The sequence below is a fragment of the Schistocerca americana genome, chromosome 2 (assembly GCF_021461395.2).
Source record: "Schistocerca americana isolate TAMUIC-IGC-003095 chromosome 2, iqSchAmer2.1, whole genome shotgun sequence".
NCBI lineage: Eukaryota > Metazoa > Arthropoda > Insecta > Orthoptera > Acrididae > Schistocerca > Schistocerca americana.
In genome coordinates this window covers 889261975-889285162 of record NC_060120.1, presented here as the reverse complement: position 1 = coordinate 889285162, position 23188 = coordinate 889261975, and positions in this window count along the sequence as shown.

The window sequence follows — 23188 nt, the reverse complement described above, 5'->3', positions numbered from 1 at the left end:
TCGAATCCTACCTCCAGCATGGGTTTGTGTGATGTCCTTAGGTTGCTTAGGTTTAAGTAGTTCTAAGTTCTAGGGGACTGATGACCACAGCAATTAAGTCCCATAGTGCTCAGAGCCATTTGAACCAAGTCACTCCTCACCCACCTTATTCATCTGATCGTGCACGCTCAGAGTTTCCCCCTTCCCGATCTCTGTCGAAAAACCTCAAGGACCTGCGCTCCAAACATGGCTCGACGAGTTATTCGCCCTGAAACTACGTGAATTCTACTGTCGTGGAATCGAAAAGTTACCCCAACGTTAGCAGACTGTTATAAATAGTGAAGGAGAATATATTATTGACGACTAAAGTCTCTGATATGTGGATCTGTTATGTCTGCTAAACCCGTGGAAAAACGCTACGAACTTATGCACCAGTCCGATATATATACTGATGAGTCAAAACATTATGACCACTGCCCACCGCGACGTTGGAAGCCACCTGGTGGCGTTACGGGCACGTGACGCGCAAACAATTGGGAAATCCGCTCAGATAAGCGACTTTGACAAAGTGCAGATTATTATTACGCAGAGCCTGTGAACGAGTATCAAGAAAACGGCGAAGCTGGTCGAATGTTCACGTGCTACTGTCGTGAGCAGCTACGGAAAGAGGTAGAAGGATAGTGAAACTACCACTACGAGCTAAATGATCGGACGTCCACGACTCTGCACAGAATGTGGGATTCGGAGGCTTGTGGCTCTGTAAAGTACGACATATGGTGCTCTGTGGCATCTCTGCCGAAAGAGCACAATTCTGACGCAAGCGGAAGTGTTTCGGAGCACGCCGTTCATCATACATTGTTGACCATGGAGCTCCGCAACAGACGACCCTTACGCGTTCAAATGCTGACCCAACTCACAGTTACGATTGTAGTGGGCACGGGACAGTCGGGATTCGACCGTCGAACAATGGAAGCGTGTCGGCATTTCGGGTGGATCACATTTTTGCTACACTAGGTCGCTGGTCGTCTCCACAAACGCCGTCATTGAGGTGAACGGCGGCTCGAAAAGCGCAGCGGCAACGGACGCAGGCTGGTGGGAGCAGTACTATGCTATGGGATACCTTCTCCTGCGTTTGTATGGGACTTGGGGTAGTAATCGAAGACACGCTGACAGCAGCGAACCTCCTGCATTCCTTCATGCTTGACGTCTTCCCCGACGGCGATGTCATCTTTCAGCAATATGATTGATCGTGTCACGGACCCGAACCGTGCCACAGTGGTTTGAGGATCATCATAGCGAACTCACGTTGATGTCTCAGCTGCCAAATTCGCCTGATGCAAATCCTCTGGAACCCCTCTGGCTACCTATCGGGCGCCATCGCCGCATACGCAAATTAGCGGCCCGTTATCTATGCGAACTACACGACCTTTGTGTAGATACATAATGCCAGATACCTCGACAAACCTAGCAACAAACTGTCGGATCCCTGATACCCAGAATCAGTGACGGACGAAAATTATATTAAGTAGGTGACCATAATGTTTTTGGCTCATTAGTATATTCATCTTTACACACTATACGCAGCGCGGAGTGACCGCGCAGTTTGAGGCGTCATGTTACGGACTGCGTGGCCCCTCCCGCTGAAGGTTCGAGTCCTCCCTCGGGCATGGGTGTATTTGTTGTTCTTAGCATAAGTCAGTTTATGTAGTGTGTAAGGTTAGGGACCGATGACCTCAGCAGTTTGGTCCCTTAGAAATTCACACCGTTTTTTTTATTACACACTATACATCACTTAGGTTAGTAATATGGATTATAGTTACATGCATTTTTTAAAAAATCAGTTGTAGAATTTGTATGAACACTTTCTTACGAATGAACTAGTACAAACCGTCGGAAGCTCCATGAGGCAGTTCGCAGATGATGCTGTTGTATTTAGACAAATCGAAACGCTATAAAATACTAATGAAATAAATGAACAGATGCCGAATTCTGACTCTTGTTCTAGGGATTGGCAGTTGACACCACCAGAAGCAAATGTAAGGCACTGCGCATAAATGGGTGGAAAACCTCGTTATTTTATGATTAACAATTGCTGAACAGTAAATAATAGCACTCACATCCATAAATATACCCGTTACGGACCTATTTTAAATACAACGGCCGCATAAAACGAAGAATAGGCAAATCAGTTGCCAGAGTGAGATTCACTGAAAGAATCCTCAGAAAGTGCATTCGAAACAAGGGGGAGGCAACTCATCCGATCGATGCTTGAGCCGGCCGCGGTGGTCTCGCGGTTCTAGGCGCGCAGTCAGGAACCGTGCGACTGCTACGGTCGCAGGTTCGAATCCTGCCTCGGGCATGGATGTGTGTGATGTCCTTAGGATAGTTAGGTTTAAGTAGTTCTAAGGTCTAGGGGACTGATGACCACAGCAGTTGAGTCCCATAGTGCTCAGAGCCATTTGATCGATGCTTGAGATTTGCTCGTTAGTCTGGAGCCCTTGCAAGATAGGATTGACAGGTGGAGATGAGAAGATCCAAAGGAAAGCAAGTTCGTTTACTAAGAGCAAAAGCGCAACGCAGATGTAATTCAACTCGAGTGGAAGATGTCACAAGACAGACGTAACGCATCACTGTTTGACTTACTGTCACGATTCAAAGAGCGTACGTTCCTAAAAGAATCAACTAGTATATTATTTTCTGCTAAATATATTCGCGAAAAGACCATAAATTTAAAATTAGAGAGACTCGAGATGGCGCAGTGACTTGCCAACAATCGTGCTGAGGGGGGTATGAGACAGCGACTGTGATATCATACTTCATGATGTGGCAAACGGATCACAGCTGTAGATGTACACACATCAAAAAAAGTTTCCATCACCCCGGTTCCCAGAAATCCTGAAGATAGACGTTGACTGTGGATATTGTGTTACAGACATAGTACCTTTGTTCAGAGATGCCACTAAACCCGCCCATTGATGTAAACAACCAAGCATGAGCAGCGCCTATTAGACGGAGGGGGTCCGACAGCCAATCAGTTCCAGTTATTCCACCAGGAAGGAGGTACACGGCTATTGTTGTCTGTAGTTCAACTATACCTACACGGTCAATACCGCAGTTCGATCGAGTCCGCAATGTTACTTTGTGCCAGGAAAGGCTCTCAACAAGGGAAGTGTCCAGGCGTCTTGGAGTGAACCAAAGCGATGTTATTCGGACATGGAGGAGATACAGAGAGACAGGAACTATTGATGACGTGCCTTGCTCAGGCCACCCAAGCGCTACTACTGCAGTGGATGACCGCTACCTACAGATTATGGCTCGGAGGAACCCTGACAGCAACGCCACCATGTTAAATAATGCTTTTCGTCCAGCCACAGAATCTCTTGTTACGACTCAAACTGTGCGCAATAGGCTCCATAATGAGTAACTTCATCCCTGACGTTCATGGCGAGGTCGATCTTGGCAACCACGACACCATGCAGCGCGGTACAGATGGACCCAACAATATGTCGAATGGACCGCTCAGGATTGGGCATCTCATTCTCTTCACAGATGAGTGTCGCATATGCCTTCAACCAGACAATCTTCGGAGACGTGTTTGGAGGCAACGCGGTCAGGCTGAACGCCTTAGACACACTGTCAAGCGAGTGGAGCAAGGTGAAGGTTCCCTATTGTTTTGGGCTGGCATTATGTGGGGCCGACGTACGCCGCTAGTGGTCATGAAAGGCGCCGTAACGGTTTTACGTTACATGAATGCCATCCTCCGACCGATAGTGCAACCATATCGGCAGCATATTGGCGAGGCATTCGTCTTCATGGACGACAGATTACGCCCCCATCGTGCACATCTTGTGAATGACTTCCTTCAGGATAACGACATCGCTCGAGTAGAGTGGCCAGCACGTTCTCCAGACATGAACGCTATCGAACATGCCTGGAATTTAGTACAAACTGTCCTGTATTACATTGTGTACTGACGATACCAGATTGGTGGGAACCGCGAATTGATACCAACTGCAATCGTAAATTTTACGACAATTTGGTAATCTAGGGTTAGGAAAAGGTCTGAAACTTAATTTAGAATTATCAGTTTATCACTTAAACCTACACACCACATTATATAGAGAAGGTAAAGAAAGACAAAGAGGAAGAAAATAAGCCACGAGAATAGTCGCAATTATTGAAAGTGGGATGGCATATTTCAACCATTAGAGGCGGAGCTTGCAAGCTCCATCTACGGAAAACGCTAATTTGATAAATATTAGAAGAGTACAGCTGCAAAAGACTAACACGAATTCTTTGCAGACGAATGGAAAAACTGGTAGAAGCCGACCTCGGGGAAGATCAGTTTGGATTCCGTAGAAATGTTGGAACACGTGAGGCAATACTGAGTTTACGACTTATCTTAGAAGAAAGATTAAGGAAAGGCAAACCTACGTTTCTAGCATTTGTAGGCTTAGAGAACGCTTTTGACAATGTTGACTGGAATACTCTCTTTCAAATTCTAAAGGTGGCAGGGATAAAATACAGGGAGCGAAGGCTATTTACAATTTGTACAGAAACCAGGTGGCAGTTATAAGAGTCGAGGGGCATGAATAGGCAGCAGTGGTGGGGAATGGAGTGAGACGGGTTGTAGCCTCTCCCCGATGTTATTCCATCTGTATATTGAGCAAGTAGTAAAGGAAACAAAAGAAAAATTCGGAGTAGGTATTAAATATCCATGGAGAAGAAATGAAAACTTTGAGGTTCGCCGATGACATTGTAATTCTGTCAGAAACAGCATAGGACTTGGAAGAGCGGTTGAATGGAATGGACAGTGTCTTGAAAGGAGGATATAAGATGAACATCAACAAAAGCAAAACGAGGATAATGGAATGTAGTCGAATTAAGTCGGGTGATGCTGAGGGAATTAGATTAGGAAATGAGACACTTAAAGTAGTAAAGGAGTTTTGCTATTTGGGGAGCAAAATAACTGATGATGGTCGAAGTAGAGAGGATATAAAATGTAGACTGGCAATGGCAAGGAAATCGTTTCTGAAGAAGAGAAATTTGTTAACATCGAGTATAGATTTAAGTCTCAGGAAGTCGTTTCTGAAAGTATTTGTATGGAGTGTAGCCATGTATGGAAGTGAAACATGGACGATAAATAGTTTGGACAAGAAGAGAATAGCTTTCGAAATGTGGTGCTACAGAAGAATGCTGAAGATTAGATGGGTAGATCACGTAACTAATGAGGAGGTATTGAATAGAATAGGGGAGAAGAGGAGTTTGTGGCACAACTTGACAAGAAGAAGGGACCGGTTAGTAGGGCATGTTCTGAGGCATCAAGGGATCACAAATTTAGCATTGGAGGGAAACGTGGAGGGTAAAAATCGTAGAGGGAGATCAAGAGATGAATACACTAAGCAGATTCAGAAGAATGTAGGTTGCAGTAAGTACTGGGAGATGAAGAAGCTTGCACAGGGTAGAGTAGCATGGAGAGCTGCATCAAACCAGTCTCAGGACTGAAGACCACAACAACAACATAGAAGAGTAGAGCACTCCAGATCGATTACCGGTGGGGTGACAATTTTCACACCATTATTTGCGCTGCTTGTGTAGCAGGTGGGTCATTAGTTCCTGATTAACAAACTGTGCGTTGATTTCCAGTGTCAAATTCCAAATATCTCGAAAGATTCTCATAGAATGAGAGCGCGTGACATTATTCTGACTGTTGTATATAGTCTTTGCGATCTCTTTGTGCTACTGAAAGGAGTGGGTTACACCCCAGCACCGCTTTGCATCCCTTCTTCCCTTGTATAATTATCGATAGAAACATCAACACAGCACTCGACTGCACATCACAGTCATGTATGTGACGTTGAAATATGATTAACATACGACGCTTAAGAAAAATTGAGCAGTACTGCCTCAGTATTCTAGAAAAGCTACAAAAATTCGACCTACCATTTGGATTCGAATTAATAAAAAATGGAAATTTTGAGAAGAAGGAGGGTGAATAGCAAAATCTCATTTTACACATCTAATTATCTGAAACGTTATGAAGTCGGAATGTACTGATAAATAATTTGACACCAAAAGGCTTTTGCGATCTTTGTTCTAAGTAGGGAACGACGCTTGCTGATAGGAAGGGATGCAGCGCAAGCCAGCCTGGTTCAAGATATGAATAAACAGGCCGACTTTCATACCTGGAGTCAGAAAACGGGCTTGTTTGCACAGCACTGGTATCTACACGGATACACTGAAGACATCTGGAGTACCACGAACTGCCAGCAAAGTGGTCATTGTTACCGCTTCCTTTGAGATGGCAGCAGAGAAGCGCCACGGTGCGCCCAACGACAACACTGTACACATGAGTGGCAGCACGTCGTCTTTTCGGACGAATCCCGTTTCTATGTATAGCATCACGACGACAAAATCCCTGTGTGGATCCGTGGAGAACGAACTTTGCCACATTGCATTCATCATTCACCATCGCCATATGTACCTAGCACCTGGAGTGAAGGTATGGGGTGCCACTGGGTACATAACACTATTACCTGCTTTAACGTCTTTAGCTGTACCCTATCTTTGAAGTTTCGGTGCTGTTGTTTTTCAACAAGATAACGCAAGACTGCATGTTCTCAAGATCTCTTCCACATTGAAAACATATTGTCATGGGTTTCCGAAAGGCTGGCACGCTCCACTCGCTAGCTACTACAATTAGTGTTCTCTGGCGTAGAACTGAAGCCGCATGGAATGACGTACCCATATCTGTCATCTAAGCTTAGTTCTTCTGGGTATCCAGCAGTGTGTGAGCCACTGTCGCTGCTAAAGGTACTGTGTACTAAATTTTGCACACTTGTATTCCCAAATCACCTATAAATTTAATCGTGTATTCTTCCGATTCTGCTGATCTTGAAACGAAATAACCTCCTCATTTGTTAACATCAATGTTTCAGTGAGGCCAGATGGGATTGGAGAACCAATCCCAGTTGGAAATGCCTCTGCGTCAATCCCATCTTGTCAAGAAATTATTTTACGAAACACCGATCTGTAGAATACCCCAATCCTCGAGCACATGCAGAAATAAAATATGGACAGTGAAATAAATTTTGAGCCGATCTAAACTACGGAGGTATTTATTTATGGACCACAGGGTCCCCCATGAACTAAGAATCTTTCCCAGATAGAGATGGCTTGCACGCCTCAACGACAGAGATATATAGCCACACTGTACATACAACAATCGAAGGAAAGTGAAGAGCCCAGGCTAGCGCATGGTTCGTAAACAGCCTTTTCAGTTGTTACATGGACATCGATCTTCATGACTGACCTTGTAACATCAGCCAACATGACCTTGCTACGTTGGTACTGTGAGTGGCTGAAAGCTAGGAAAAGACTATATATTTCCTGAGGATATGCTGTTCTACTATATGACTTAACGAAAATGCCGTTCTCCTATGTAAAATATACCGAAGTTTAAATTGTCACTCATTCTAATCTCCTAGGGGGGACTGCTCAGGAGGATGTTATCAAAGGATAAACAAAACGGGCGTCCTGCAGGTCGGAGCGTGGATCCCTTAATCGAGTAAGCAGGTTAGAGAATTTAAAAAGGGAAATCGATAGGTTGACGTTCGATGTATAGGCACAATTAATGAAGTCCGGTAGCAAGAAAAGCAAGACTTTTGGTTATGTCAGTACAGGATAAATTACAGACAGAACGGTTCAAATGGCTCTGAGCACTATGGGACTTAACGTCTGAGGTCATCAGTCCCCTAGAACTTAGAATTACTTAAACCTAATTAACCTACGGACATCACACACATCCATGCCCGAGGCAGGATTCGAACCTGGGACCGTAGCGGTCGCGCGGTTCCAAACTGAAGCGCCTAGAACCGCTCGGCCACTATGGCCGGCAAATTACAGACAGGTAGGAAATTAAGTAGATGGGACGTGGATAAATTGAGGCTGCTGAGAGTTTCAAAGAGAGCGTTAGGCAACGATTGATCGAACCAGGGCAAAGGAATACAACAGAAAATGATTGGGTAGCTTTAAGAGAAGAAATAGTGAAACCAGCACAGGATGAAATAGATAAAAAGACAAGGCACAGCAGAAAATCTTGGATAACACACGAGATATTGAATTTAACCGACGACAGGAAAAATTACAAATACTCAGCGAGTAAAACTCGCAAACGGGTACACACAGGCTAAAACATGAGCCTGACAAAAAGTGCAAAATGGCAAAGTGGTAACGGCTGAACGAGAAATTCAGGGATACAGAAGCATGAATGACTACCGTCGAGATACATGCAGCGAACAGGACAACTAAAGAGACATTTGGAGAAAAGAGAGTCATTCGCATCAATGTTACGAGTTCAGGGTCCGTATAATGGAAGCGAATATGAAGACGATATTATAGAAAGAGAAGGGGAAGTAAATGAAGGTGAGATAGGAGATATGATACTGCGAGAAGAATTTGACAGAGCTCTGTATGACATAAGTCGAAACAACTCCCATTGACATGACATTTCCATAGAATTATTGAAATCCTTGGGACACCCAGCTATCATAAAACTACTCCACCTTGTATCCAAGATGTATCTGACGAGCGAAATATCCCCAGACTTCGAGAAGATGGTAGTAATTCTTATTGTACAAGGTGCATTCAAGTTCTAAGGCCTCCAATTTTTTTTCTCCAGACTGGAAAGAGATAGATACTTGCGCATTGTTTTAAAATGAGGCCACGTTCATTGTCAATACGTCCCAGAGATGGCAGCACCGGCAGATGGAATTGTACCGCCAGCGGCGAGAATGAGAACTGTTTTAAATACTTAAAATGGCGACGTTTTCCTTATTTGAACAGCGTGCAATCATTCGTTTCCTGAATTTTCGTGGTGTGAAACCAATTGAAATTCATCGACAGTTGAAGGAGACATGTGGTGATAGTTATGGATGTGTCGAAAGTGCGTTCGTGGGTGCGACAGTTTAATGAAGGCATAACATCATGTGACAACAAACCGAAACAACCTCGGGCTCGCACAAGCCGGTCTGACGACATGATCGAGAAAGTGGAGAGAATTGTTATGGGGGATCGCCGAATCACTGTTGAACAGATCGCCTCCAGGCTTGGCATTTCTGTGGGTTCTGTGCACACAATCCTGCATGACGACCCGAAAATGCGAAAAGTGTCATCCAGGTGGGTGCCACGAATGCTGACAGACGGTCACATGGCTGCCCGTGTGGCATGTTGCCAAGCAATGTTGACGCGCAACGACAGCATGAATGGGACTTCCTTTTCGTCGGTTGTGACAATGGATGAGACGTGGATACCATTTTTCAATCCAGAAACAAAGCGCCAGTCAGCTCAATGGAAGCACACAGATTCACCGCCACCAAAAAATTTTGGGTAACCGCCAGTGCTGAAAAAATGATGGTGTCCATGTTCTGGGACAGCGAGGGCGTAATCCTTACCGATTGCGTTCCAAAGGGCACTACGGTAACAGGTGCACCCTACGAAAATGTTTTGAAGAGCAAATTCCTTCCTGCACTGCAACAAAAACGTCCAGGAAGAGCTGCGCGTGTGCTGTTTCACCAAGACAACGCACCCGCACATCGAGCTAACGTTACGTAACAGTTTCTTCGTGATAACAACTTTGAAGTGATTCCTCATGCTCCCTACTCACCTGACCTGGCTCCTAGTGACTTTTGGATTTTTCCAACAATGAAAGACACTCTCCGTGGCCGCACATTCACCAGCCGTGCTGCTATTGCCTCAGCGATTTTCCAGTGGTCAAAACAGACTCCTAAAGAAGCCTTCGCCGCTGCCATGGAATCATGGCGTCAGCGTTGTGAAAAATGTGTACGTCTGCAGGGCGATTACGTCGAGAAGTAACGCCAGTTTCATCGATTTCGGGTGAGTAGTTAATTAGAAAAAAAATCGGAGGCCTTATAACTTGAATGCACCTTGTAAAGAACGCAAGTGCTGCCACTTCTGAATATTGCTGAACCATCAGTTTAATAAGTCGTTGTTGCAAGACACTAAAACGAATTATTTACAGAAGATTGGAAAAACTGGTAGAGACCGACATTAGGGAAGATGGGTTCGGCTCCCAGAGAAATGAAGGAACACGCAAGGCTATATAGCCCCTTCGGCTTGTCTTAGGAGACAGGCTGAAAGGCAAATCTTCTTTAAAAGCCCTTGTAAAATTAGTGAAAGCGTATGACAGATTTGACTACAGTATAGTCTTTGTAGTTTTGAAGGTATCAGGAATATTGCCATGTTTTTTGCCTTGAGACATCAGTCTTCTGACTGGTTTGATGCAGCCCATCTCGAATTGCTCTCCTGTGCCAACCTTTTCATCTCAGAGTAGCAATTGCAAGGAACGTACTCAATTATTTGCATGTGATCCAGTCTCTGTCTTCCTTTACAGTTTACCCTCTCCAGCTCCCTCTAGTACCATGGAACTTATTCCCTGACGTCTTAACACATGCCCTATCATCCTGTCCTTTCTTCTTGGCAGTATTTTCCATATATTCCTTTCCTCGCTAATTCTGCAGAGAACGTCCTCATTCCTTAATTTATCATTGCACCCAATTTTCAACGTTCTTCTGTAGCACCACATTTCAAATGCTTCGATACTCTTCTGTTCCGGTTTTCCCACAGACAATATTTCATTACCATACAATGCTGCACTCCAGACGTACATTCTCAGAAATTTCTTCCTCAAATTAAGGTCTATGTTTGATGCTAGTAAACTTTTCTTGGCCAGGAATACCCTTTTTGCCATTGTTAATCTGCTTTTGATGTTCTCCTTACTCCGTCCATCATTGGTTATTTTACTGCCTAGGTAGCAGAATTCCTTAACTTTATTTACTTCGTGACCATCAATCCTGATGTTAAGTTTCTCCCTGTTCTCATTTCTGCTACTTCTCATTACTTTCTTCGATTTACTCTCAGTCCATATTCTATACTCATCAGATTGTTCATTACATTGAGCAGATCCTGTAATTCTTCTTCACTTTCACTCAGGATAGCAATGCATCAGCAAATCGTATCACTCATATCGTTTCACCTTGGATTTTAATTCCACTCCCGAAACTTTCTTTTGTTTCCATCATTGCTTCTTCGATCTACAGATTGAACAGTAGGGGCGAAAACTACATCCTTGGCTTGCATCCCTTTAATCAGAGCATTTCCACTCTTATTACTCCCTCTTGGTTCTTGTACATATTGTATATTACCCGGCTCTCCCTATAGCTTACCTCTATTTTTCTCAGAATTTCGAACATCGTGCACCATTTTACACTGTCGAACGCTTTCTCTACGTCGCAGATCCTATGAACGTGTCTTCATTTCTTTAGTCTTGCTTGCATTATCAACCGCAACGTCAGAACTGCCTCCCTGGTGTCTTTTCCCTTCCTAAAGCCACACTGATCTCCATCTGACACAGCCTCGATTTTCTTTTCCATTCTTCTGCATACTTTTCTCGTCAGCAACTTGGATGCATGAGCTGTTAAGCTGTTTGTGCGATAATTCTCGCACTTGTCGGCTCTTGCTATCTTCGGAACTGATATTTTTCCGAAAGACTGAGATACATCTCCAGTCTCATACATTCTACACACCAGCGTGAGTAGCCGTTTTGTTGTCACTTACGCCAATGATTTTAGAAATTCAGATGAAATTTTATCTGATCCTTCTGCCTTGCTTGGTTTTAAGTCGTCCAAAGCTATTTGGAATTCAGATTCTAATATTGGATCTCTTATCTGTTCCCTGTCGACTGCTGCCTCTTTTTCTATCACGTCATCAGACAAGGCCTCCCCCTCACGGAGGCCTTCAGTGTATTCTTTCCACCTATCCACTCTCTCCTGGACATTTAACAGTGGAATTTCCAATGTGCTCTATTTTACCACCACTGCTTTTCATTTCACCGAAGGTTGTTTTGTCTTTCCTGTAAGCTCATACAGTTCTTTCGACAACCATTTGTTTTCCGATTTCTCCACATTTTTCATGCAGCTACGTGGCCTTGGCTTCCCTGTACTTCATATTTATTTTATTCCTAAGTGACTTGTACTTTTGTATTCTTGAATTTCTCTGAAAATTTTTGCACTTCCTTCTTTCGTCGATCAACTGAAGTACTTCTTCTGTTACTTGAGGTATCTTAGCAGTTACTTGCCTCGTACCTATGTGTTTCTTTCTAAATTTTGTGACTGTTGTTTTTAGAGATGTCCACTCCTCTTGAATTGTATTGCCTACTGAGCTATTCATTACTGAACTGTGTACAGCCTCAGAGAACTTCAAGCCTCTCTCCATTCCTTAGCACCTCCGTATCCCACTTCTCTGCACACTGATTCTTCCTGACTAGTCTCTCAAACTTCAGAGAGCTCTTCATCATTACTATATTGTGATAGGAGTCTATATCTGCTCCTGAGTATGCCTTACAATCTAGAATCTGATTTCGGAAACTTTGTCTGACCATGAGGTAATCTTGAAAGGGTACAGTACCGCCCGACATTGAAAATAGGTACAACATACTTCATTATTCTTGTCTGAACAACATATTTTTTCTAATAATAACTCAATTTCAATTAATACAGCGAAGCCGGATACCAGTGTGGGAAAGAATGACAATTTATTTATTTAATTGATCACATGTGCACTCCCACAAAATAAATCACTACATCCAGTTTGGTGAGATCTGTGAAATGAACGAATGTATGGTCGTCTGCTAACCGCAGATAGTGAATGTGAATATATGATCATCTTTGAGACGATCCTTTGCGTATTATTCATATAGGAGGATAATTTGTAACTTAATTGTGAGTACGAGAGTTCATGTTACTCGATAAATAAGAATGAATCCACTCGCTTGGCAGACCACTCATCTTGCAGGCCTGACTGCTTGATGCCACAGTATGAGCAAGGCATGTGGGTGTCTCTCAATCTAACTGAAATCTTCCCGTATCACCCGGCGCTTTCCAAGTATACCTCCTCCTATTGTGATTCTTGTACAGAGTATTCGCTGTTACTAGCTGAAATTTATTATAGAACTCAATTAGTCTTTCTTCTGTCTCATTCCTTGTCCGAAGCCCATATTCTCTTGTAACCTTTTCTTCTACTGCTTCCGGCGCAACGGCATGCCAGGCTCCCATGACTAATAGATTTTCATCTCCATTTACCTACTGTATTACCCTTTACATATCCTCAGTATAATTTCTCCCTCAATATACTTTCTGTGTCTCATCTTCTGCTTGCGATATCGGCATGTATACCTGAACTATCGTACTCGGTGTTGGTTTGCTGTCGATTCTGATGAGAACAGCACTATCACTGAACTGTTCACAGTAACTCACTCTCTGCCCTACCTTCTTATTCATAACGAATTCCACTCCTGTTATCCCTTTTTCTGCTGCTGTTGATATTACCCTATACTCGTGTGACCAGAAATTATTGTCTTCTTTCCATTTCACTTCACTGACCACAACGACCAAAACAGCATAAGTGTGTGTGTGCCTTAGTTCAGACAGCTGATTCCTTAATGGTTTAGTGTTATGGCTAGTCTTGTATCTCTGTTCGCTGCTCCTTAAAAGTTTAATGTTATAGCTAATCTACTACTCATTCTCCTCAGGTATACTCTGCATTTTATACGAATTAATGATAAATAGTAACTAGTCACGAGGCTGCTTTAAAGTTCTAACTACATATGTACAGGATAGAAAGATACAACTAACTGCAGCGAAGTGTCAATGAGGTCAAGCAGTGTAGACGCAATGCGGAAGCCATTCAAGCTAGAGACTCTCGGACACTGGCGACGAGTATTTTTGAAACTTGTGGCACTTCAAACTACTGCTCTTCCCGCACCAAGGTCCTCCTTCTTCCTAGTCTGATGAGAGTGAGTTATGGACACTGTTACCGAACATAACATAAGACGATTACTAGCTTTCAGTTAGCTATCAGAGAAATGATGGAACTGGTGTATCTTGGTACAGATGCTTTCAATCACAAGCAGGAACAAATTCGTTAGAAGCACGACACAGAGAATTTCTAGTCGCGGCAACGAAAGATGTTACGCAATGAAGAATTTAACAGTGTCTGACACATAAATAATCTGTTCTAATTTTCGTCATTAAGAACAGCTAACAGTACAGCACTTTTGGAAGATGTTGTAGCATAGTGGTGATAGAAAATACGTATACAGGAATAGCAGATCCTCATTTGTTAAGCGCTAGCGGTTTTCTTTTTGCTTTTCACGTTCCCGTCCTCGTCACCGTAGAGGAAGCATCGGTATCACTTATTTATATTATCAGACAGGTGAATCTTGGTAAAGATAGTTACAATTTTATTTTTTCTCTTGTTCTGTGGTACCTACCATCTGGGTCAAAGCTACTCGAAATCAGTGTATCAGCCACAACCAAAATCTGAGAAGAACATATTTAAAATGTACGAACACAAAAAATCTAAGGAACATATTAAAGTTAAATTCGAAACTACGTCGAGGGACTCCTGTACCTCAAAAATATTTTATACTTAAATTTCAAAATCTGACGCTTTTTGGCCACTTTTTCCACTTCGTTGGATAGCTCATTAAAAATGAAACTTACAGAATTTCTATCCAATATTTGTATATTTGTTATCACGTGTGAACAGTTTCTTTGCCTAGTGTTTACTACATGATTGCTTCACTTTCATTAGAAAGAGTCCACATAAATAACGACCCATCTCACGAGAGATAATATGTACATGAACACAAATTTGACACTCTGAGTCATTTAAACAATTGCCTTCAAGGAAGGTCACGAATTTCCGTCACATGTCGTTCTGACTGTCATTTACTGGAATAGGAACTGCACAGAGATGTCCTAAATGGGTTATAATGAAATAAAAGCGAGCAAAGCAGATGAACTTCTGCTTTCGAGTGTCAGCGGCACCGAAGTTTACGCTTACGAAGCAATAAGTAAGAAATTACACAGCAGAGCTTCTAATGGACAAAGATTAACGCAGACATAAATTTATTATGTTATTGTTTTCCAGATACAGTTGTCTTGCTTCGGGAGCGAAAGTTTGTCTTGTAGCTCAGGATAAGGGCGGAAGAGAAGTTTGCCTAGGCTGACTTTTGATCTGTTTTTCTTTTATAAGACAACAGTTTTCAATATCAGAGCGCGTACGAATATAAACTCTTGATCTCAGCCTATTGCAATAATTATTTGGTAGCAAATGACACATCAAGAAAACTAAAATAATAAATAAACAATTATTCGCCCCACAGTGCTATAACAATCTTGTCTCCAAAATCGGGAATAACAATACAGTAAAAACTTATCCTAAGGTACAGGCGTCGATTATGTAGATAACACAATATTCCTTCTGTCTGCAAATGACTTTAAAAGAAGGCAGCAAAATAAAATAGCTACAATGATGTACAATCCACTATTCTCTATTGACATAACAATAATAATTATACATATTTGGCCCACCTCCTAACATGATTAGTGGGCCATTAATTGTTACATAAGACTAAGTTTTTTGCAGCTTACATTCCTACAACAACAATGGGCAGTTTAGTTTTACCTACTTCTAACCTAGAAATGACCACTAACTGCAGCGTCACAGGTGTGCCACTAAATACAAACCTACTTGGAGTGGCCAGGCTCCTCGAGCTAACCCCGGGGAGCATGCCCCTGGCACTGGGCCGGCCAAGGTTAGTAATCACTGCAGTTTCCTATGTTAGTATTCTAAACTAAGTCCTACTACTACTAGCTTAACCTACGTCATAGTTGGTGCTTGTCGTGATCGGTGTGATTGATCCCACCCCCCTAATCCCATACGTGGCGGTTTCCAACTGATGGAAGTCGGCCATTCCACGCACAGGCGGTATGGGAATGGGATCAGGTCTTAATCGGTTGGTTAAAGAGTTCGGTGTCTATTGTTGATCCCTCAAGTATTCTATTAAGACTTTTCGCGATACCTCTTCTGCCAGAGCATTCAGGGTATGGAAAGTGTCTTCTTGTCTTAGGAGATTGTATGTCTCGTTGTTTGGAAGTCTGTCTCTGAGTGTTGTCACCACGTCGTTGAAGAGAGGGCGCTCGAAAACCACATGATCAGGAGTTCCTTCCGCCGCGCCACAGTCACACTCGGGGGTTGCCCTTTTCCCAAACCGACGTAAGTATGTCGGATAGGGTCCATGACCAGTGAGAAACTGGATGAGTCCTCGTGTAGGTTCAAACTATTTCATGGTCCCTCGTTCTTTAACATCAGGTAAAAACTGGAATGTTCTTCTCCCCGTTTCATCTTCCTCCCAATTCCTCTGACACAGTTCCTTCCCTCTGTTTCTTATTTCCCTCTTATCCTCTACTCTCACACCCATGATATCTGTTATTTTTCCCCATTCCATTTTTTAGCCCAATACCATGCCGCTTGTTCACGTATTTTGATATCTAACGGGCAGAGCCCCATTATGACTAACAGAGCTCCCCCTGGTGATGTCCTGTAGGCCCCTACTGATCTTAGAATCATATTTCTTTGGACTCATCTCACTATCATGGCGAGCACGATCCGCGTGAGCCTGTGCGCCCAGACTCCCGAGCCGTAACCCACTACTGAGGTCAAGATGCTATTGTGATAGAGTTTGATGAGATGAGGGGAGAGATGAAATCGTTTATGTCCAATGGAAATGAGATTATTTAGTAACTGGAGGGCTCTCTGAGTTACGGTTTCTATGTGTTTTCCAAAGTTCCATCTCTCGTCAATTATGACTCCCAGGTATCGCGCCTCTCGTCGCCGAAGAACTGGTGAGCCATCGATTCTGACAGTGGGATTCCTGATAAGCTGACCTTTTAGCAGTAAATATGTGGATTTAGTAGGAGATATTTTCATCTTCGTGTTAAGGCACCATTGGTGCAGTTTTTCAATGGCCCTTTCGAACTTTGGCTCGATGCCCTCTCGGCTACGACCGCCGACCAGCAGGAGCAGGTCATCTGCGTAGGCTATCACCTCTAGCACTTCCTCACTTTGTTGCAGTTCGTCTAGTAATGGTTCCATGTGGATATCCCAGAACAGGGGCCCCAGAACAGAGCCTTGGGGACACCCCTTTGTGATTACTTTTCCAATTCTCCCGCTAGGGGATGATAGCCGAACCTCCCTGTCCTTACAATAGCTCCTCAGACACCCATAAAGCGGCCCTGGACACACTTTCTCCCGTAAACAGGAGAAGAGCGAAGGCCACCACAGGTTGTCAAAGGCGCCACTGATATCCATCATGATGCCGATGACGTACTTATGCGGGGTCGAGCCACAGACCTCAGCCGCCAGAGCGATGGCATCAGATGCCGACCGCCCCGGCCTGAAGCCGAACTGCCTGCTGCTCATCCCCCACAGTACCCGGTGAGCCGTCAATCTGTCAGCCAGCAGTTTCTCCAGGAGCTTCCCGAATAGGTCCAATAGGCAGATTGGCCTGTAAGATTTAACTTCGGTTGGATCTTTCTCCGGTCCTTTTTTAATTATTATCACGTTCGCGGTTTTCCACCTCTTGGAAAACCTTCTTTGTCTAAGACACTCGTTGAATAGGTGGGTCAGCGGCGTGACTAACTGGGGTGCCAGAAATTGCACCACCTCAGCCACAATGCCGTCTGGTCCTGGAGCTTTCCCTCTTTTTAGGGATCTTATTTGTGCAGCCACCTCCTCTTCCGAGAATGGGTAGACTGCCGTGTTGTTGTTATAGTCCACTAGATATGCGTCACGCAGTTGCTTCTGGATTTCAGTTTCTCCATCCGCATTGTCGTCAGGCAGCAGGGATTGGAGAAGGACCTCAGCAGTTTCCTGCCAAGACTCCGTCATCCCATCCCCTCGCCTGACTGTTGATAACTCCAGGGGAGAGCGGATTTTTTTCCCTTACTAATTTATAAGGGAGACCCCACGGATCTGAGACCAACTGGTTCAGCACGTAGCTTTCCCAGCTACGCATTCTCACTTCGCGTAACTCCTTCTGGAATCTCTGCTTGGCCTCCCTGTATCGCAACTGCCATCTTTGTCTTTCCAGCCAGACGACACTGCGCTGGTAGTTTCTCGTTAGCTTTCTGACAGATTGACGTAAATCCTCTAATTCGGGCGACCATGGTGACGGCGAGGCCGCCACGGCCTTCCTCCTGGTTGGTACAGCGGCCCTCACCGCTCTATGTACTGCACCCACCAGTTCCTCAGCTCTTTCATCTACGTTTAGGTCTTGATGTGCGTCACCTTCTGGTAAGGCAGGAATGTCGCACTTCCTTGCTAAAAGTTCCCAATTTGCTTTGTTGTAGTTAAATTGCACCTCCCACCCCATGGTCCAGCGGCACTCATCCGAGACAGACAACAGACAAGACAACACATTCTAAACGGATATAGAACCTAAGATAGACTCTACAAGGAAAACGTATAGCCGCGCGGGATTAGCCGTGCGGTCTCAGGCGCTGCAGTCATGGACTGTGTGGCTGGTCCCGGCGGAGGTTCGAGTCCTCTCTCGGGCATGGGTGTGTGTGTTCGTCCTTAAGATAATTTAGATTGAGTAGTGTGTAAACCTTAGCAGTTAAGTTCCATAAAATTTCACACACATTTGAACATTTTTTGAAAACGTATAAACACGCGAAAGGAGAGCTGTCTGAGGATAGTATTTCTCCAGGTGGCATCGTAGGCCAGCTCAGTGTCGGAAAGACTTTCTGGTAGGTATAATCACGTAGGTATGCGTACTATATGATCCACCTCGCTGGCTCGCTGCCATGCAGAGCACCTGGGTTCGATTCCCGGTACTGCCAGTGATTTTTCCTTGATGGGAAGACTGGAACGGGGTGCACTCAGCCTCGTGCTGCCAGCTGAGGAACTACTCGTACTTGACCGAGTGTAGCGGCACCAGATCTGCTAACCCAACAGCGGCCGCGCGTGTGGTGTACTGACCCACACACCTCCATACCCCCTTCACAAGACGCCACTGGCTGGTGGACGACACGGCGATCGGTCGGACCCAATTGGCCCGTTTATGGTCAGAACGGCGGTGATTATTATGCCTGTTATATAGTTGGCCGCAGAAGGCTCGTTCTGCGGATGCTGGAAGATTACTTTCTGAACATTCTAAAAATGAGAACCCACAAATCAGTTCAGTATTCACCCCTACGTCTTTCCTATGCAGCTCATGAAAAAAACATTGCAGTATCTAGCTGCGCAAGCCAATCCTTTATTTGTTTCAGAAGAAGAATTAATACGGTTTCCCTCACGAGTTGGTCAACTGTCCTGTTTCTTTAGTTCGTTTCAAGAAAACGAGGACTATTTATTTGGCCAAACTAGCACTTTATCGTGTTCATGTACCATGTCACAAGCAACATTCACATAAGAGGCCTCTAACCCCTTACTGCCTCCTATTTACTTAACATATTTCGGCTTTCAGATATCGAGGCCCTAAAAATTTGCAGTCCCTGCAAGATCAGAGGCCCAGGGCGAGACATCCCTCCCCCGTCTGCCCCCCCCCCTTTGACCTACCACCGTTGCAGATGTGTAAGGTGAATCAGTGTCTCCATCTGTGAATCGTCACCTGTCGTGTTCGACTCTACAGTGCGCGACAGACATTCCTACGAGTGCTGTAACTGACTTAGAGAAATGTCATTCATTGAATAATTCATTAGTTAGTAGTTTTCTTACATTAGCTCACTAGTCTTAAAATATATCGTTTATACTTCTGTGTTCAAATGCGTGTGAAATCTTATGGGACTTAACTGTTAAGGTCATCAGTCCCTAAGCTTACACACTACTTAACCTAAATTATCCTAAGGACAAACACACACATCCATGCCCGAGGGAGGACTCTTACCTCCGCCGGGACCAGCCGCACAGTCCATGGCTGCAGCGCCTTAGACCGTATACTTCTATATTGTCGAGAGGACAGAGTAATTTAAAATTTATATTTTACTGGAATACATAAGCTCGTCCTGTCGACGACGAGCTCATTAGAGAAAAAACACATGCTCGGATCGGGAGGAAGGTGAGTACGAAAATCGGCCCTGTCCTTTTCAAACGAAACAGTTTTTCGGGACTACGCGACATTAGGAAATGACGGAAGACTTCCATTTGGATGGCCAGATGACGATTTCAAAAAATGGCGCTGAGCACTATGGGACTTAACATCTGAGGTCATCAGTCCCCTAGAACTTAGAACAACTTAAACCTAACTAACCTAAGGACATCACACACATCCACGCCCGAGGCAGGATTCGAACCTGCGACCGTAGCGGTCGCGCGGTTCCAGACTGAAGCGCCTAGAACCGCTCGGACACAATGACGATTTCAACTGCCATAGTCCAGAACGCGATACTAATGTGATTACCACTGCATCTCCTCGCTCGGATGTGAAATTGAAATTTCGCAGTGCGTTTGTCTACCCTCCCGCCCGGTCAGTCGACACAGCACGGGTCAAACGGTCTAGTCTCTCCAGAGAAAGGGTGTAGCGGCGATTTGGCCGAGTCAGCGCCACACCGAGCCTTCCCGTGGCCACTTGGCACAGTAGTTTGAAGTCGGAACATGCAGCTGAAATGGCAACATCACCTGGAAGCCAGCGAAGGTACCACTGTGGAAGTTTTTGGCAATTCTGCCGCGCGGCACCTGAGTCCATGCATTGGCGAATCGTCCGATGATGTATAGAACTGGTCGGTTGGCCCTGGGTGTGCCGGGTTAGGAGTCTGCGTAGCAAAGCGGAAGCGGCCATATCAGTCAGAGCCGTGTAGCAATGGGATCAGCACCGCGTTTGCGAGGCGCATCGGCTTTGCCAAGCAGCTGTGGAGTTTCTAGCGGTTACTATCGTTCTTTATAAGGTCGTTGCTCGCTCGCTAGGCAGTTTTACGTATGGACTGAAAGCCGTTCTGGCAGACAGACTTGAGTAGGAGTACAGTACCCCCCTTGGAGAAGTCCTAACCATCGTCGTTAATAGCATAAAGGTCATTATAAGAAAGCCACTTGGCTGTTCCTTATTCTTGCAGGATTAGGCTATACCTTTTCCTCTTCTTCAGTTCCAACAGCAAGACGTTAGTTGCAATCGACAAAGAGACTGCAGCAACCAACTGCTTTCCCGGCTTCATGATTTAGGATGATAAAGCGGTATGCGTGGACATGCACCGTTTATATTTAGCCCACTTAACATTGCCTATGAGTGAAGCCATCCTGAGCGTCAAAGAATTGTTGAGGTTTCTGGGCGTCTTGGTTACAAGGTGAGTATATAGTACACATATGCGACTTAAATATAACGTGCCTTATCAATATGCTCTGTATATCAAACAGAGAGCGTCTGCTTCGGATTTATACGGCTTGTATAAGACTGAATACCGTCTATATCTATCAGTAAGACCTACACGTCCTTAGATTCTAGAAGGTGTTCATCAAGAAGAGTGTCTACAGGACAATCTTATACCCAGCGCATCTTGTGGGCTGTCATTATCCACCCAGTGGCATCTCCTCATGGTGCGTCGGGAGTTTAGCTTTTTGACTGATCCAGCGTCAGCTGACAGATAATTCGTCCAATGATACGAAATTTTGAAATCGCCCACAAATAAAAAAGTCATTTGCGATCTGTGTGAAAGAAGACCTAATGACACGTGGCGTGGACCTAATTCCAGTACCTAGCTAGGGTTGGAATCAGTTTCCACCTGATCTTCCAGAAAGCACAGAACTATTTTCAATCAGAGAGAGAATGGTCCATATCCCATCGCAAATGTATACCAATTTACAACTTTGGCCTCTATGTGGAAGTTTGTATTTCAGCTCCACTTAAAGAGTAAGTTCACAATTTATGATGCAGACATATATGCGGTTTTGAGTACACCGAACAGATGAAGTGTGCATGAGCTTCGAAATTTCTCACATTGCAGATTCCCTGAGTGCACTGCAAGCCGTGCATAGTATGTCAAATGCGGAAAACCTCACAATACAGTCCATCTAGGGCAACCTCTTTCACCTCCAACATCGAGCTGCCATACCGCTGCGTATCAAGGCTTGTGGCAATTCGGGACAATGAAACTGCAAATTTGAAACCGTACCAAAAAAAGTTACCTAACAACCCTTTAGCGACACTGTAATGTCTTCTCGCATCCGGTTCCCTAGCTGTTGAGTCACAGGATCACGTATCCGTGGGAGGAATAGTGACTGCATGTGAGGGAAACAAGCTGTGATTGGTGGAACTTGCTACCCGATCGTGGTGTAGCTCCTTCAAGTCACGGTGCTTAGTGTAACTAACACACCTCCGGATTAGTTTCTGTTCCCTTTGCAAAGACCCATCGGGTCTGTGCTAGTCACACACTACTACCTGTACGTCACATTTTGCGCCAGTGTTCCCAGCTTCAGCATGTTATCTTGGTTCAAAAATGGTTCAAATGGCTCGGGACTTAACATCTGTGGTCATCAATCCCCTAGAACTTAGAACTACTTAAACCTAACTAACCTAAGGACATCACACACATCCACGCCCGAGGCAGGATTCGAACCTGCGACCGTAGCGGCCGCGCGGTTCCGGACTGCGCGCCTAGAACCGCTAGACCACCGCGCCCGGCTGTTATCTTGGATGGAGAGTCATCATCATATGTAAAAATAACTTCAGGTGTGTCTCTGTAAAGTGTTTTGGGACCCTTGTTGTTCATGTTGTGTATTAATGACCTTTCAGACAATATTAACAGTAAAATCGGGCTTTCTGCAGATGACGCAGTTATCTACGAGTATAATGAAGTTTATCTGAGAGAAGCGTCATAAAATTTCAGTCTCAGATATTAATAATATTTCAACGTGGTGCAGAGGTTGGCAACTTGCTCTAATGTTCAGAAATGAATAATTTTGCACTTCGCAGAACGAAAAAACGTAGTATCGTTTGACTATAACATCAGTGAGTCACTTTTGGATTCGGTCAACTCATTCAAATACATGGATGTAACACTTTGTGGGGATATGAAAGGGAATGATTACATAAGCTCAGTCGTGGGTAAATTAGGTGGTAGACTTTGGTTTATGGGAGAATAGTGGGGCCGTGCAATCAGTCTACAAAGGAGACAGCTTACAAATCAATCATGCGACCGGTTCTAGAATACTGCTCAAGTGTGTGGGACCCGTACCAGATAGGACTAACAGGGGATACTGAACGTATACAGAGAAGGGGAGCACGAATGGTCACAGGTTTGTTTAATCCTGTGGGAGAGTGTCACATACATAGTGAAGGAACTGAACTGGAAGACTC